Genomic DNA, 13,637 nt, shown 5'->3' with positions numbered 1-13,637 from the left:
CAGGTAACAGGAATCTCAATAGATTGAGAAAGTTTGAGCTACTGACACAGTCTTTAGAATATAAGACACTCGGTTAGCCATTATGTCTTGTTATATACAAATGGGTATAAGTAGGAGAATATTTACAAGTTTGCTGTCTTGAAGCACTAAGCATAAGCCAGGTTGAAGTGAAGATAGTTCTTATTGATTTATACTTATTTGCTATCCTGTCATCATAAAATTGAGACTGGCTGACGTGAACAAAGCTTTCCAATGAGATTCTACTTTCAGTATGATGGTTTATTGATATACAACCTTTAACATGAGACTATAATGCTTATTTGTTTGTCTGGGAAGATTATATAACTCTTTGTAAGTTTATTAAGAGAGAGTGAGTTTGAATTTCCCCATTAACATGTAACATTAAGTCTGCTATCACTTTCTGATCTTACTAAAATCAGCTCAGTTGTTTAAATAATTGTTTATAGTCTCTTAATGTTGGGAGAAATATGTATTTTCCTTTCAGTGTTCAATTTCAGTACAAGTAAACATAAAGGGTGACTTTAGCAGAAATGTTGCAAAACACAGCACAGAATCTTGACATTTTCCTCATCATGAACAGTCTAACTCAAATCAATCTGTACCTGAGATACAGATGGGTTCTTTGAAGGTGACCCCCACTTCTCTTGCTCTCCCTACTGGTGGGGTTGTGATGAAGATAAAATGGGATGACAGATGTAAAAGCCACAGTATACTGTTTTATTTTGAATGAAAGGCATGTAGTGAGGAGCAGGTGTGCCAAGGATAGATATCTAGTTGATGAGCTCTGTGGTAGCCAGTCTCCAAGATGGCTCCCTATGATCCTCACCTTCTAGTATTCATACCTTTCTATAGTCCCCTCTCATTCCAAATCAGGGCTTGCCCTGTGTGACCAATGGAATATAGCAGAAATGATGGTATGTGACTTCTAAGACTAGATCCTAATAGCATTGCCACTTTTGCCTTGGTCTCTTGGATTGCTCACTCTGGGGGAAACCAGCTGCCATGTGGTGAGGATACTCAATGGGAGACCCATGTGGAAAGGAACTGAGGCCCCAGTCAACAGCCAAGACCAACTTGCCAGTCATGTGAGTTAGCCAACTTGAAAATGCATCAAACTGCAGCCTGAAGAGAGACTCTGAGCCACAACTGCCCAGCTGAGCCACTTCCAAATTCCTGACACACAGACACTGTTAGAGATAATAAATTGTTATTGTTGTTTCAAGTCACTAAGTTTTAGAGGGGATTTCTTATGCAGCAATAGATTATGTAAGATCCATTTCTCTAGCGTCAACTCTCATTAACCAAGCACAGAGCCCAATATATAAACCAGAATAGCAACTTACTAATATGCTTTGAGATACACAACTCTTGAGCTGATTGGAAAGCCAGGTCATTCTCTCCCTATAGACCAACTTCAATAGGAACAGAAGTTGCTTGGTGAACATGGAATTGGATCAAGAAGTTAGTATGATGACCCATAAAAGGGCAACACCCACCACAGAGCACTAGGCATACCTACTGTACCGCCCATGCACCTACCCACAATGCTTTAGTTGGGCATTCCCAGTGTCCAGCTCTTAAAGCTTCATTTTCCTATGCCTTACACTGACCATTCCTTTCTGTTAATTTTTCTTCAAATGAGTTATAATAAAAGTGATTGTTTATTTAACTATAATGACATTCTAGTTCTGCCTCCCATTGTTTTGACTTTTAAGTATTCCCAAACCCTTTCTATTCTTCAAAATGAACACAGCTTCACAGAGAATCATAAAAAGCTGAAATCACCTGAAAGGACTTTACTTTTTTTTGTGTGTGAGGAAGTTTGTCCCTGAGCTAACATCTATGCCAGTCTTCCTCTACTTTGTATGGGTGATGCCACCACAGCACAGCTTGACAAGCTGTGTGTAGGTCTGCACCAGGGATCTGAACCCATGAACCCAGGGCCGCTGAAGTGGAGCACACAAACTCAACCACTATGCCACCGGGCCGGCCCACGACTTTACTATTTCAATAAGCATCTTTCCAGACGTCTCCCTCATGCATTTACCACATGAAGACGTTTATTCATAAATTTACATAAGTCGAGTGCTGTTATACCTACTAGCACACTACTACTAGTATTATTCCATAATATGTTACGGGCATCTTTTTGCACCAATAAATCTCTATGACATAATTCCTAATTAGTCTACTTACGGTTGTGACATAATTAAAATTTTTTTTATTGTGGTAAAATATACATAGTATAACATTTACCATCTTAACCATTTTTTTTTAGATTGGCACCTGAACTAACATCTTTTGCCAATCTTCTTTTTTTTCTTCTTCTTCTTCTCCCCAAAGCACTCCCGTACATATTTGTATATTTTAGTTGTGAGTGCTTCTGGTTGTGCTCTGTGGGACGCCGCCTCAGCGTGGCCTGATGAGTGGTGCCACGTCCATGCCCAGGATCCGGACTGGTGAAGCCTCGGGCTGCCGAAACAGGGCACGGGAACTTAGCCACTCGGCCACAGGCTGGCCTCCTGTCTTAATCATTTCAAGTGTACTGTTCACTTGTATTAAATACATTCACTTTGTTGTGCAACCATCACCACCATCCATCCCCATAACTCTCTTCATCTTGTAAATGTACTATTTTAACCATTTTTAAATAGACTGTGCATTGGCATTAAGTACATTAACAATATTGTGTAACCATCACTACTATTCATTTCCAGAACTTTTTCATCATCCCAAATGAAAACTCTGTACACTTTAAATAATAACTCCCCATTCTCTCCCTCCCCCCAGACCCTGACAATCACCATTATATTTTCTGTCTTTATGATTTTGACTACCCTAAGTACCTCATATAAGTGGACCATACAGTATTTTCTTTTAATGATGGGCTTATTTTACTCAGCACACTGTCCTTAAGGTTCATCCATTTGTAGCATGTTGCAGAATTTCTTTCTTTGTTAAGGCTGAATAAAATTCAGTTATATGTACTTAGCACATTTTGCTTACCCATTCATCCACTGATGGACACTTGGGTTGCTTCCACGTTTTAGCTATAATGCTGCTATTAACATGGGTGTACAAATGTTTCTTGGAGACTCTACTTTCAGTTCTTTGGGATATATATTCAAAAGTGGAATTGCTGGATCATATGGTAATTCTATTTTTAATTTTTGGAGGAACTGCCATACTGCTTTCCACAATGACTCTACCATTTTACGTTCCCACCAACAGTGCACAGGGTTCCAATTTCTCCGCATCCTTGCCAACAATTTTCTGTTTTTTGATAGTAGCCATCCTAATGAGGTGGTAACTCATTATAGTTTTCATTTGCATTTCCCTAATGATTAGTGACGTTGAGTATCTTTTCATGTGCTTGTTGACCATTTGTATATCTTCTTTGGAGAAATGTCTATTCAAGTCCTTTGCCCAATTTTGAATTGCATTGTTTTTCGTTGTTGAATTTTAGTTATTCTCTATACACTCTGAATATTAATCCCTTATCAGACATGATTTGAAAATTATTTCTACCATTCTATGGGTTGACTTTTTACTCTGTGGATAGTGAAATTTTAAATTTCATGAAGTCCAATATGTCTATTTTTTATTTTGTTGCCTGTGCCTTTGGTGTCATATCCAAGAAATCATTGCTAAATCCAATGCCGTAAAGCTTTTGTCCTATGTTTTCTTCTAAGAGTTTTATTGTTTTTAGTCTTACATTTAGGTCCTTAATCCGTTTTGAGTTAATTTTTGTATATGGTGTTGGATAACAGTCCAGTTTCATTCTTTTGCAAGTAGATATCCAATTATCCCAACACCATTTGTTGCAAAGACTGTCCTTTCTGCATGGTCTTGGCATCCTCGTCAAAAAATCTTTTGACTATATATGCAAGGGTTTATTTCTGGGCTCTCTATTTTATTCCATTGATCTATATTCCTGTCTTTATGCCAATACCACACTGTTTTGGTTACTGTAGTTTTGTAAGTTTTGAAATCAAGAAGTGAGTCCTCCAGTTTTCTTCTTCTTTTGCAAGATTGTTTTGGCTATTCAGGGTCCATTGAGATTTCATATGACTTTTAGAGTAGGTTTTTCTATTTCTGCAAAAAAAAAAAGTCATTGGGGTTTTGATAGAGATTGTATTGAACCTATATCTCTTTGGGTAGTATTGCCATTTTAACGATATTGAGTCTTCGATTACATGAACATGGGATGTCTTTCCATTTATTTATGTCTTCTTTAATTTCTTTCAGCAACGTTTTATCGTTTTCATAGTATAAGTGTTTCACTTCCTTGGTTAATTACTAAATATTTTATTCTTTTGGATGCTATTGTAAACAGAATTGTTTTTGCAATTTTCCTTTTAGATTGTTCATTGTTCACGTATGGAAATGCAACTGATTTTTGTGTGTTGCCTTTGTATACTGCTACTTTGCTGAATTCATTTATTAGTTCTAACAGTTTTTTAGTGTGTGAAATCTTTGGGGTTTTCTACGTATAAGTTCACTTCATCTACAAGCAGAGATAATTTTACTTCTTCCTTTCCAATTTGGATGCCTTTTATTTCTTTTTCTTGCCTAACTTCTCTGGCTAGAACTTCCAGTACTATGTTGAATAGAAGTGGTGAAAACAGGCATCTTTCTCTTGTTCCTGATCTTAGAGGAAAGAAAAGTTTTCACTCTTTCCATACCATTGAGCATAATGTTCATCATGGGTTTTTCATATATGGTTTTTATTATATTGAGGTAATTTCCTTCTATTCCTAGTTTATTGAGTGTTTTTGTCATGAAAGGGTATTGAATTTTGTTGAATGCTTTTTCTGCATCAATTGAAATAATCATGCTTTTTTCCCCTTCATTCTGTTACTGTGGTGTATTACATTGCTAGATTTTCATATGTTGAAACATCCTTGCATTTCATGAATAAATCCCACTTGGTCATGGGGTATAAACTTTTCAATATGCTGCGGAATACTGTTTTTTGTTGAGGATTTTTGCATTAATGTTCATAAGGGATATTGGTCTGTAGATAGCTTGTAGTGTCTTTGTCTGGCTTTGGCATCAGGGTAGTGCTGGCCTCAGAATGAATTAAGGAGTGGTTTCTCCTCTTCAATTTTTTTGACTACTTTGAGAAGGACTGGTATTAGTTCTTCTTTAAATGTTTGGCAGAATTCACCAGTGAAGCCATCAGGTCCAGAGCTTTTCTTTGTTGGGAGATTTTTTATTACTAATTCAATCTCCTTACTAGTTATAAAGCTATTCAGATTCTTGAATTAGTCTTGAAAGGTCTTGTGTTTCTGGGATTTCATCCATATCACCTAGGTTATTCAATTTGTTGGTGTACAATTGTTCATAGTACTCTCTTATAATCCTTTTTACTTCTGTAGAGTCAGCAGTAATGTACCCACTTTAATTTCTGATTTGAGTAATTTGAGACTTCTTTTTTTTCTTAGTCCATCTAGCTAAACATCTGTCAATATTGTTCATCTTTTTGAAGAACCAACTTTTGGTTTCATTGATTTTCTTTACAGTTTTTCTATTCTCTATTTATTTCTGCTCTAATCTTAATTATTTCCTTCCTTCTTCTAGCCCTGGGTTTAGTTTTTTCTTCTTTTTCTAGTTTCCTAAGCTGTAAAGTTAGGTTGCTGATTTAAGATATTTCTTGTTTTTTGATATGTTTATGACTATAAATTTCCCCCTTAGCACAGTTTTTGCTGTGTTCCCTAAGTTTTGATATGTTGTGTTTTCATTTTCATTCATCTCTAAGTATTTTCTAATCTCCCTTGTGGTTTCTTCTTTGATCCATTGGTTCTTTAAAAACGTGTTGTTTAATTTTCACAAGTTTGTGAATTTTCCAGTTTTTGTTTTGTTATTGATTTCTAACTTCATCCTGTTGTGGTCAGAGAAGATACTTTGTATGATATCTATCTTTTAAAATCTGTTGAGACTTACTTTGTGTCCTAAAATATGGTCTATTCTGGAAAATGTCCCATGTGCACTTGAGAAGAACGTGTATGTACTCTGCTGTTGTTGGGTAGAGTGTTGTGTGTCTGTTATGTCTAGTCGGTGTATTGGGTTAAGTCCTCTATTTCCTTAGTTATCTTCTGTCTGGTTGTTCTACATTATTGTGAGTAGGTTTCTGAAGACTCTAATTATTATAGAATTGTCTATTTCCCCCTTCAATTCTGTCAGTTTTGGCTTCAGATATTTTGATGGTCTGTCATTAGGTGCATAAATATAAATTGTTGTATCTTTTTCCTGTATTGAACCTTTAATTAATATACAATGTCCTTCTTTGTCTCTTGTAACCTCTTTTGATTTAAAGTCATCTTTGTCTGATATTAGTATAGTCACCCCTGCTCTCTTTTGGTTACTGTTTGCAAGGAATATCTTTTTCCATCCTTTCACTTTCAGCTTCTTTGTGTTTTTGGATCTCAGCTGAGTCTCTTGGAGACAGCATATAGTTGGATCATGTGCTTTAAATCCATTCTGCCAATCTCTGTCATTTGATTCATTTACATTTAAACTAATTATTAATAAGGAGGGTCCATTTTTTTTTGGTCTTTTTGGTAAGGAAGATTGGCCCTAAGCTAACATCTGTTGCCAATCTTCCTCTTTTTTTTTTTTCTCCCCAAAGCCCCAGCACATAGTTGTATATTCTAGTTGTAAGTCATTCTAGCTCTTCCATGTGGGATGCTGCCACAGCATGGCCTGATGAGTGGTGTGGAGGTCCATGACCAGGATCTGAACTGATGAACGCTGGGCCACAGAGCGTACAAACTTAATCACTTGATCAAGGGGCCAGCCCTGATAAGGAGGGTCTTACATTCTGTCATTACACTATTTGCCAGCTACATGCCTTATACCTTTTTGTCCAACATTTCCTGCATTACTGTTTTCTTTTGTGTTTAGTTGATTTTCTGCAGTGAAATGTTTAAATTCCTTTCTCATTTCCTTTTGTGTATATTCTATAGCTATTTTCTTTGTGATAACCATGGGGATTACATTTAGCATCCTGAAGTTTTAACACTGTAATTTGAATTTATACCAGTTTATCTTTGATAACATACAAAAACTCTGTTCCTTTACAGCTCCATCCCCACCCCTTTAGGTTGGTGATGTCACAAAATTATATCTTTATATATTGTGTACCCAAAAGCATAAACTAATAATTCTTTTAAATGAATTAATTTCTTAAATTATGTAAAAAGACAAGATTTGGAGTTACAAAGCTAAGTTACGGTAATACTAGCTTTTTACTAATAACTGATGTTTTCTCTCTTTAACGTATTCATGTCTCAAATCATGTAGAAAACAAAAAGCGCAGATCTAGACCATTGTTACAATAATACTAATTTTTATCATCGTCCATGTAAGATCTTTATTTCTCCATATGACTTTGAGTTACTGTCTAGTGTCCTTTCATTTCACTTTGCAGGACTATCTTGAGCATTTCTTGCAGGGCAGGTCTAGTGGTTAAAAACTCCCTCAGCATTTTTTTATCTGGGATGTCTTAATTTCTCCCTCACTTTTGAAGGACAATTTTTCCAGATATAGGATTCTCGGTTGACAGCTTTCTTTGCTTTCAGCACTTTGAATATATTGGCCCACTGTCTTCTGGCCTTCAAAGTTTCTGATGAGAAATCTGCTCAATATCTTATTGAGGATCCTTTGTATGTGAAAATTCACTTTTCTCTTTCAAGATCCTCTCTTTGTCTTTTGGAAGTTTGCTTATAATGTGCCTGGGTGTGGGTCTTTTTGAGCTCATTTTACTTGGAGTTCATTGAGCTTCTTGGCTGTTTATATTCATGTCTTTCATCAAATTTGGGGTTTTCAGCCATTATTTCTTCAAATATTCTCTCCTCCCTTTTCTGTCTCTCTTCTCCTTCTAGGACTCCCATGATGTGTGTGTTGGCCCACTTCATGGTGTCCCATAGGTCCCATAGGCTCTGTTGACTTTTTTTTTTTTTGAGGAAGATTAGCCCTGAGCTAACATCTGCTGCCAATCCTCCTCTTTTTGCTCAGGAAGACTGACCCTGAGCTAACATCCGTGCCCATCTTCCTCTACTTTATACGTGGGATGCCTACCACAGCATGGTGTGCCAAACGGTGCCATGTCCACACCCAGGATCCGAACCGGCGAACCCCAGACCACTGCAAAGCGGAATGTGCAAACTTAACCACTGCACCACCAGGCTGGCCCCTCTGTTGACTTTTATTTAATCTTTTTTCTTTCTGTTTCTCAGACTTGATAATTTCCATTGTCCTATCTTAAAAGTTTGCTGATTCTTTCTTCTGCCTGCTCTCAAATATGCCTTTGTATCCCTCTATTGAATTTTTCATTTCAGTTATTGTACTTTTCAGCTCCAGAATTTCTTTTTGGTTCCTTTTTAGGTTTTCTATCTCTTTACTAATGTTTCAGTTATGTTCATACATCATTTTCTTGACCTTCTCCCCGTCTTTAGTTTTTTGAGCACCTTCAAAAGTTGGTTTTAAAATCTTTAGTATATCTGCCATCATGGGTTTTTCAGGGGCAGTTTCTGTTTTGTTTTTTCCTTTGAATGAGGCATACTTCTTTTTTGTAATGCTTTGTGATTTTTCATTGAACTGGACATTTGCATCTAATAATGTTACAACTCTGACTTCAGATTCTTCTCTTTCCCAGGGTTTGCTGTTGTTTTTTTCTTTTAAGATTGACACCTGAGCTAACAACTGTTGCCAATCTTCTTTTTTTTTTCTTTTCTTCTTCTTCTCCCCAAAGTCCCCCAGTACATGGTTGTATATTCTAGTTGTGAGTGCCTCTGGTTGTGCTATGTGGGATGCTGCCTCAGCATGGCCTGATGAGTGCTGCCATGTCTGTGCCCAGGATCCGAACTGGCCAAACCTTGAGCCGCCGAAGTGGAGTGCAGGAACTTAACCACTTGGCCACAGGGCTGTCCCGTTTTTGTTTTTTGTTTTAAATTGTTGTAGACTGTCTCTGTGCAGAGGATCAGCCTGAGGTGCAAACTTAAAGTCTTGTCAGGTCTTTTTTGAGCCTTTCTGTGGCCATGCACAGTCATTTTCTAATTTTCCCCATATATGTAATTGTTTTTGAATGTCCTAGTCTTTAATGTCTGGTTCCCAAAGGGGAAAAAACAAAAAATAAAGGGGGCATTGGCCTTTTAAATCTCCTGGAAGTAACTTCAGCTGGAAGGGGAGGTGCTTTCAATAATTGGGGGATGTGCAGCAACAATGGCTGCCCACCACTTCATCGGTAGCTCTGTGATCAGCCCAGCAATCAGGGATCAGAGTGCAGATCCCAGCATTTGGAGGACAGGGTCCTTTTTGCCCACCCTGGCTCCCACAAGCTTTGTGCAAGCTGCTCCAGGAACATGTGCACAGCTGCCTCCCAAATGGCTGAGGGTGGGAAATGGGTAGCTGCTACTGTGCTAAGAGCTGAAATTGACCAAAATTAACCATGCAAGCTTTCCCCTGGAAGTTGCAAGCCTTCAACAGACCCCAGAGTTCCAAAATAATTACATCAGACTGATTCTGCCAGTGCATTTGCTTTCTCGGTGGATAGACAGATTCCTGGTGCTTCCTACTCCACCATCTTCCAAGAATCCTCTCTGTTCCATAATTTTTTTAAACCAGTCCTTTATTGCTGGACATTTAGGGTGTTTCCAATTTTTCAATATTATAAACTATGCTGCAATAAGTATTCTTTATATAAATATATCTTTGTGTACAATCCAATTTTATCCTTACGACAGCAGTCCTCAATCCTGGCTGCACATTAGAGTCACCTGGACAGATTTTAAAAGCCCATGCTCCACCCTAGACCAAATAAATCGGACATTTGGGGTAAGGCCTGAACATCAATTTTTTGGGGGGGTTTTGCTGAGGAAGGTTCACCCTGAGCTAACAACATCCATTGCCAATCTTCCTCTTTTTGCTTGAGGAAGATTCCCCCTAGCTAACTGTGCCAATCTTCCTCTTTTGTATGTGGGTTGCCACCACAGCATGGCCACCAACAAGTGGTGTAGGTCCATGCCTAAGAACCAGACCCGAGCTGCCAATGCAAAGAGCACCAAACTTAACCACTAGGCCCCTGAACATCAGTATTTTTAAAAAACTCCCCAGCTGGTTCTAATGTGCAGACAGGGTTGAAAACCACAGCTTTAGGATTAAGTCCTCTAAATCCTCTCTACTCAGAGTGTGGTACCCGGACCAGCAGCACTACTGGCACCTGGGAGTTTGTTAGAAATGTGGCAACTTGGGCCCCACCCCAGACCTACTCAGTCAGAATCTCTTTTTTAACAAGATCTCCAGGTGATTCACATGCACAATATAATTTGTGAGAACTGGCCTAAAATGGAATTTCTGGGTCAGAAAATATTAACATTTAAAATACATAATGACAAGTCTCCCTCCAGAAAAGTGGTACCAGTTTCTACCCCTAACACAGTGAATGAAGATGTCTGTTTCCTAACACTCCTACTACCCGTGGGTATTATCAGTGTTTTTCTTCTTTGCAGTCAGTTGTGTGAAAAACAATATACTATTTTAGTTTGCATTTCTTTGATTACCAGCGAAATGGAACATCTTTTAATATACTAATTGGCCGTCTGTATTGCTTCTTTTGTGAATTGTTCTTTGACCCTATTTCTATTAAGACATATGTCTTTTTCTCAGTGGTTATTAGAATTCTGTGTATATTAAAGCTATAAACCTTGTGTTTATCCAATATATTGCAATTATTTCCACTCAGTTGGTTGACTTGTTCAGGCATTTGTTGTAAAGAAGTTTTTCATTTTTATGTACTAAAATCCATCAATCTCACTTTGAGGTCATGGCTTAGAAAAGCTTTCCAAGATTATAAAATAGTCACCCATGTTTTCTTTACTCTTCCATATTTATTTTAAAATCTTGTTTACATCTTTGATTCATCAGACATTTATTTTTTGGTGTAAGGATTCAGCTTTTATATTTTTCCAAATGGCTGGTCAGTTATCCCAACATCATTTGTTAAACAATCTATCTAATTTGACATATATTATCTCATATTCCAAATTCCCCAACTTTATACTTTGGTATATTTTTAGATTCTTTATTATGTTCTAAAAATCCTTCTATTTCTATGCCAATATTATACTCTGCTAATTACTGCAGGTTTATACTATGCCTTCACATCTGGTACGACAAATTCCTCCTTTTTCAGTATTGTTTCCAAATGTCTGTTAAGTTGAACATTTATAGAAAGTCTTTTAATTTTACTCCACTATACAGCTAATCATATTTAGTGGGAGAGTGGATTTTAGTTACCTAACTCCCAGAGGACCAACTTATTTCTGAGCTCTTGAGACGCACCTCGCTATAACCCACTTCTAACAGCAATGCATATAACATTACTATTAGCATTCGGAATAGGGTCAAAAGTCATGTTTTTGGAAAAAAGCAACTGAAATCAAATCTGGAAATTTCAAGGAGGCCCCAGTAATTTCATTCAATAGTGAGCCATGTTTATTAACCATCTACTATGAATCTGGAACTCTTTACATAGTCTTTGCTTTCCCACATTGAGGAAAAGTGAAGGACTCAGTATACTCCAAAACCTTGGCACCAAACCCACAGAACCGATGTGAGGATGGGGACAAGGTTCATAAAGGACACACCACCATCAGTTTTAACCTAAAGTTGGCTCTTGGTTCACTTCCATAATCCTTAAACTTTGCTCAGGGCACTCTTGAACTACAATCTCAGGGAAAACTACTCTAAGTATACAAATACATATATTTTTTTGCCCCAGTATGATCTTGGACAAGTCATGGAACCCTTGGGGCCAGTTTCCTCTTTTGTAAGTAGGGATAATAATCCAACTTTAGTTTTGTTAGTGTATAGAGGATTAAAAATAATTACTCACTTAAATACTTGCTGAGCACCTGATATGTGCATGTTCTGTGCCAGGAGCTACAGATACCTCAGTAAAGAATCCAGACAAGATCCCTGGCCTTGTGGAGCTTATAGTTATATGAGGATGCATGGAGGCGGAACATTCTACTGGTTTATAAGTGTGCTACATATGTGATATGAAATAAAAATATGGTCTATGTGTGGTGCAGGGGGAGAGCGGGCAGGTACTCTGAGAGAATCTTACAGAAGGCCCTAACCTCGTCTGAGGTTCAGGGATCTCAGGAAGATTCACTGAAGAAATGAAGTGTAAGCTGAAAACAAGGATGAGGCAGCTAGGTGAAGAGAAGCAGCTTTCTGGGCAGGAAGAACAGCATGTGCCATGCTGTATGTGGAGAACTGAGAGAAGTTCAGTATTTCTAAGAGCAACGAGCAAGACACCTGAGCAAGAAATGGAATGATGATTTTTGCATGTTAAAAAGATCAGTGGGGAGAAAAAATTAGAGAGGAGCAAGAATACCAAAAGAAATCTTTAAAAATCTTAAAATCTTTAAAAAAGGTAAATCAGTTTTACCCTACTCTCTGCCTTCTTGCTTAGCACTCTCCGTTGGATTTCCACTTTTTATCATGGCCTCTAATGCCCCAGCCTCACTTCACCTCTCATCAGCCTCCCCACAACTTACTTTGTTCAACTACTCTGGCCTTTGGCTGCTCTAGTGTGATGTGGTCTTTGCACTTGCCATTCTTGCTGGGATGCTCATCCCTCAGAGTCACAAAGACTGTCTCTTTCTCTTTATTCCAACTGAAGCTCAAAGGTGACTTCTTCAGAGCACCTTTCCCTTGAATACCCTTTCTAATGTTAACTGCTCCCCCCCCCATCACTTTAATCTACTTATTTTCTTCATAGCACTCACCACTACTAACATTATCTATTTATTCATTCAATGACTATAGACTTAAGGAGAGCAGAAATTCTGGTTTGTTTGCTATTTCTCCAGCACCTAGAGTAGTGCCTAGCACATAGACGTCATTCAAAAAAGATGTGTTGAATGTGGGACTGGATGCAGGAGGCCATTTGAGGAGGCTGTTGCAATGGCCCAAGTGAGAATTCCTAATGGCTCAGACGAGGGTAGTGGCAGTAGAGATAAAGAGAAGTGAGTATAAGGAACATATACTTTAGAGGTTAAAACGAATAAATCTTAATGATTGATATTTTGATATGTAAGGAGTAAAGGAATGGGAGGAGTCAAAAATGGCTCCTGGGTTTCTGGTTTGAGTAGCTGAGTAGACAGTAATATCATTAACTGGAAGGAGCATTCTGGAGATGGAGGAGGTTTGTGGTTAAGACCATGAGTTCAGGGGCCAGCCCTGCAGCCAAGCGGTTAAGTTTGCGCACTCCACTTTGGTGGCCCGAGGTTCACTGGTTCAGATCCTGGGCATGGACCTATGCACAGCTCATCAAGCCATGCTGTGGCGGAATCCCACATAGAGGAACCAGAACAGCTTACAACTAGGATACACAACTATGTACTGGGGCTTTGGGGAGAAAAATAAAGAGGAAGATTGGCAACAGATGTTAGCTCAGGGCCAATCTAAAAAAAAAAAAAAAAAAAAAAAAAAAGGCCATGAGTTCAGTTTTGGGTATATCAGTAAGACATCTGAAAGAAATCCAAATGGAGACATCAATATATGGGTAGATATATGAGCTCATAGGAGAGATCCATTCCTAGACT

The sequence above is a fragment of the Equus asinus genome, chromosome 13 (assembly GCF_041296235.1).
Source record: "Equus asinus isolate D_3611 breed Donkey chromosome 13, EquAss-T2T_v2, whole genome shotgun sequence".
Classification (NCBI taxonomy): domain Eukaryota; kingdom Metazoa; phylum Chordata; class Mammalia; order Perissodactyla; family Equidae; genus Equus; species Equus asinus.
Note: the sequence above shows the minus strand (reverse complement) of the source record.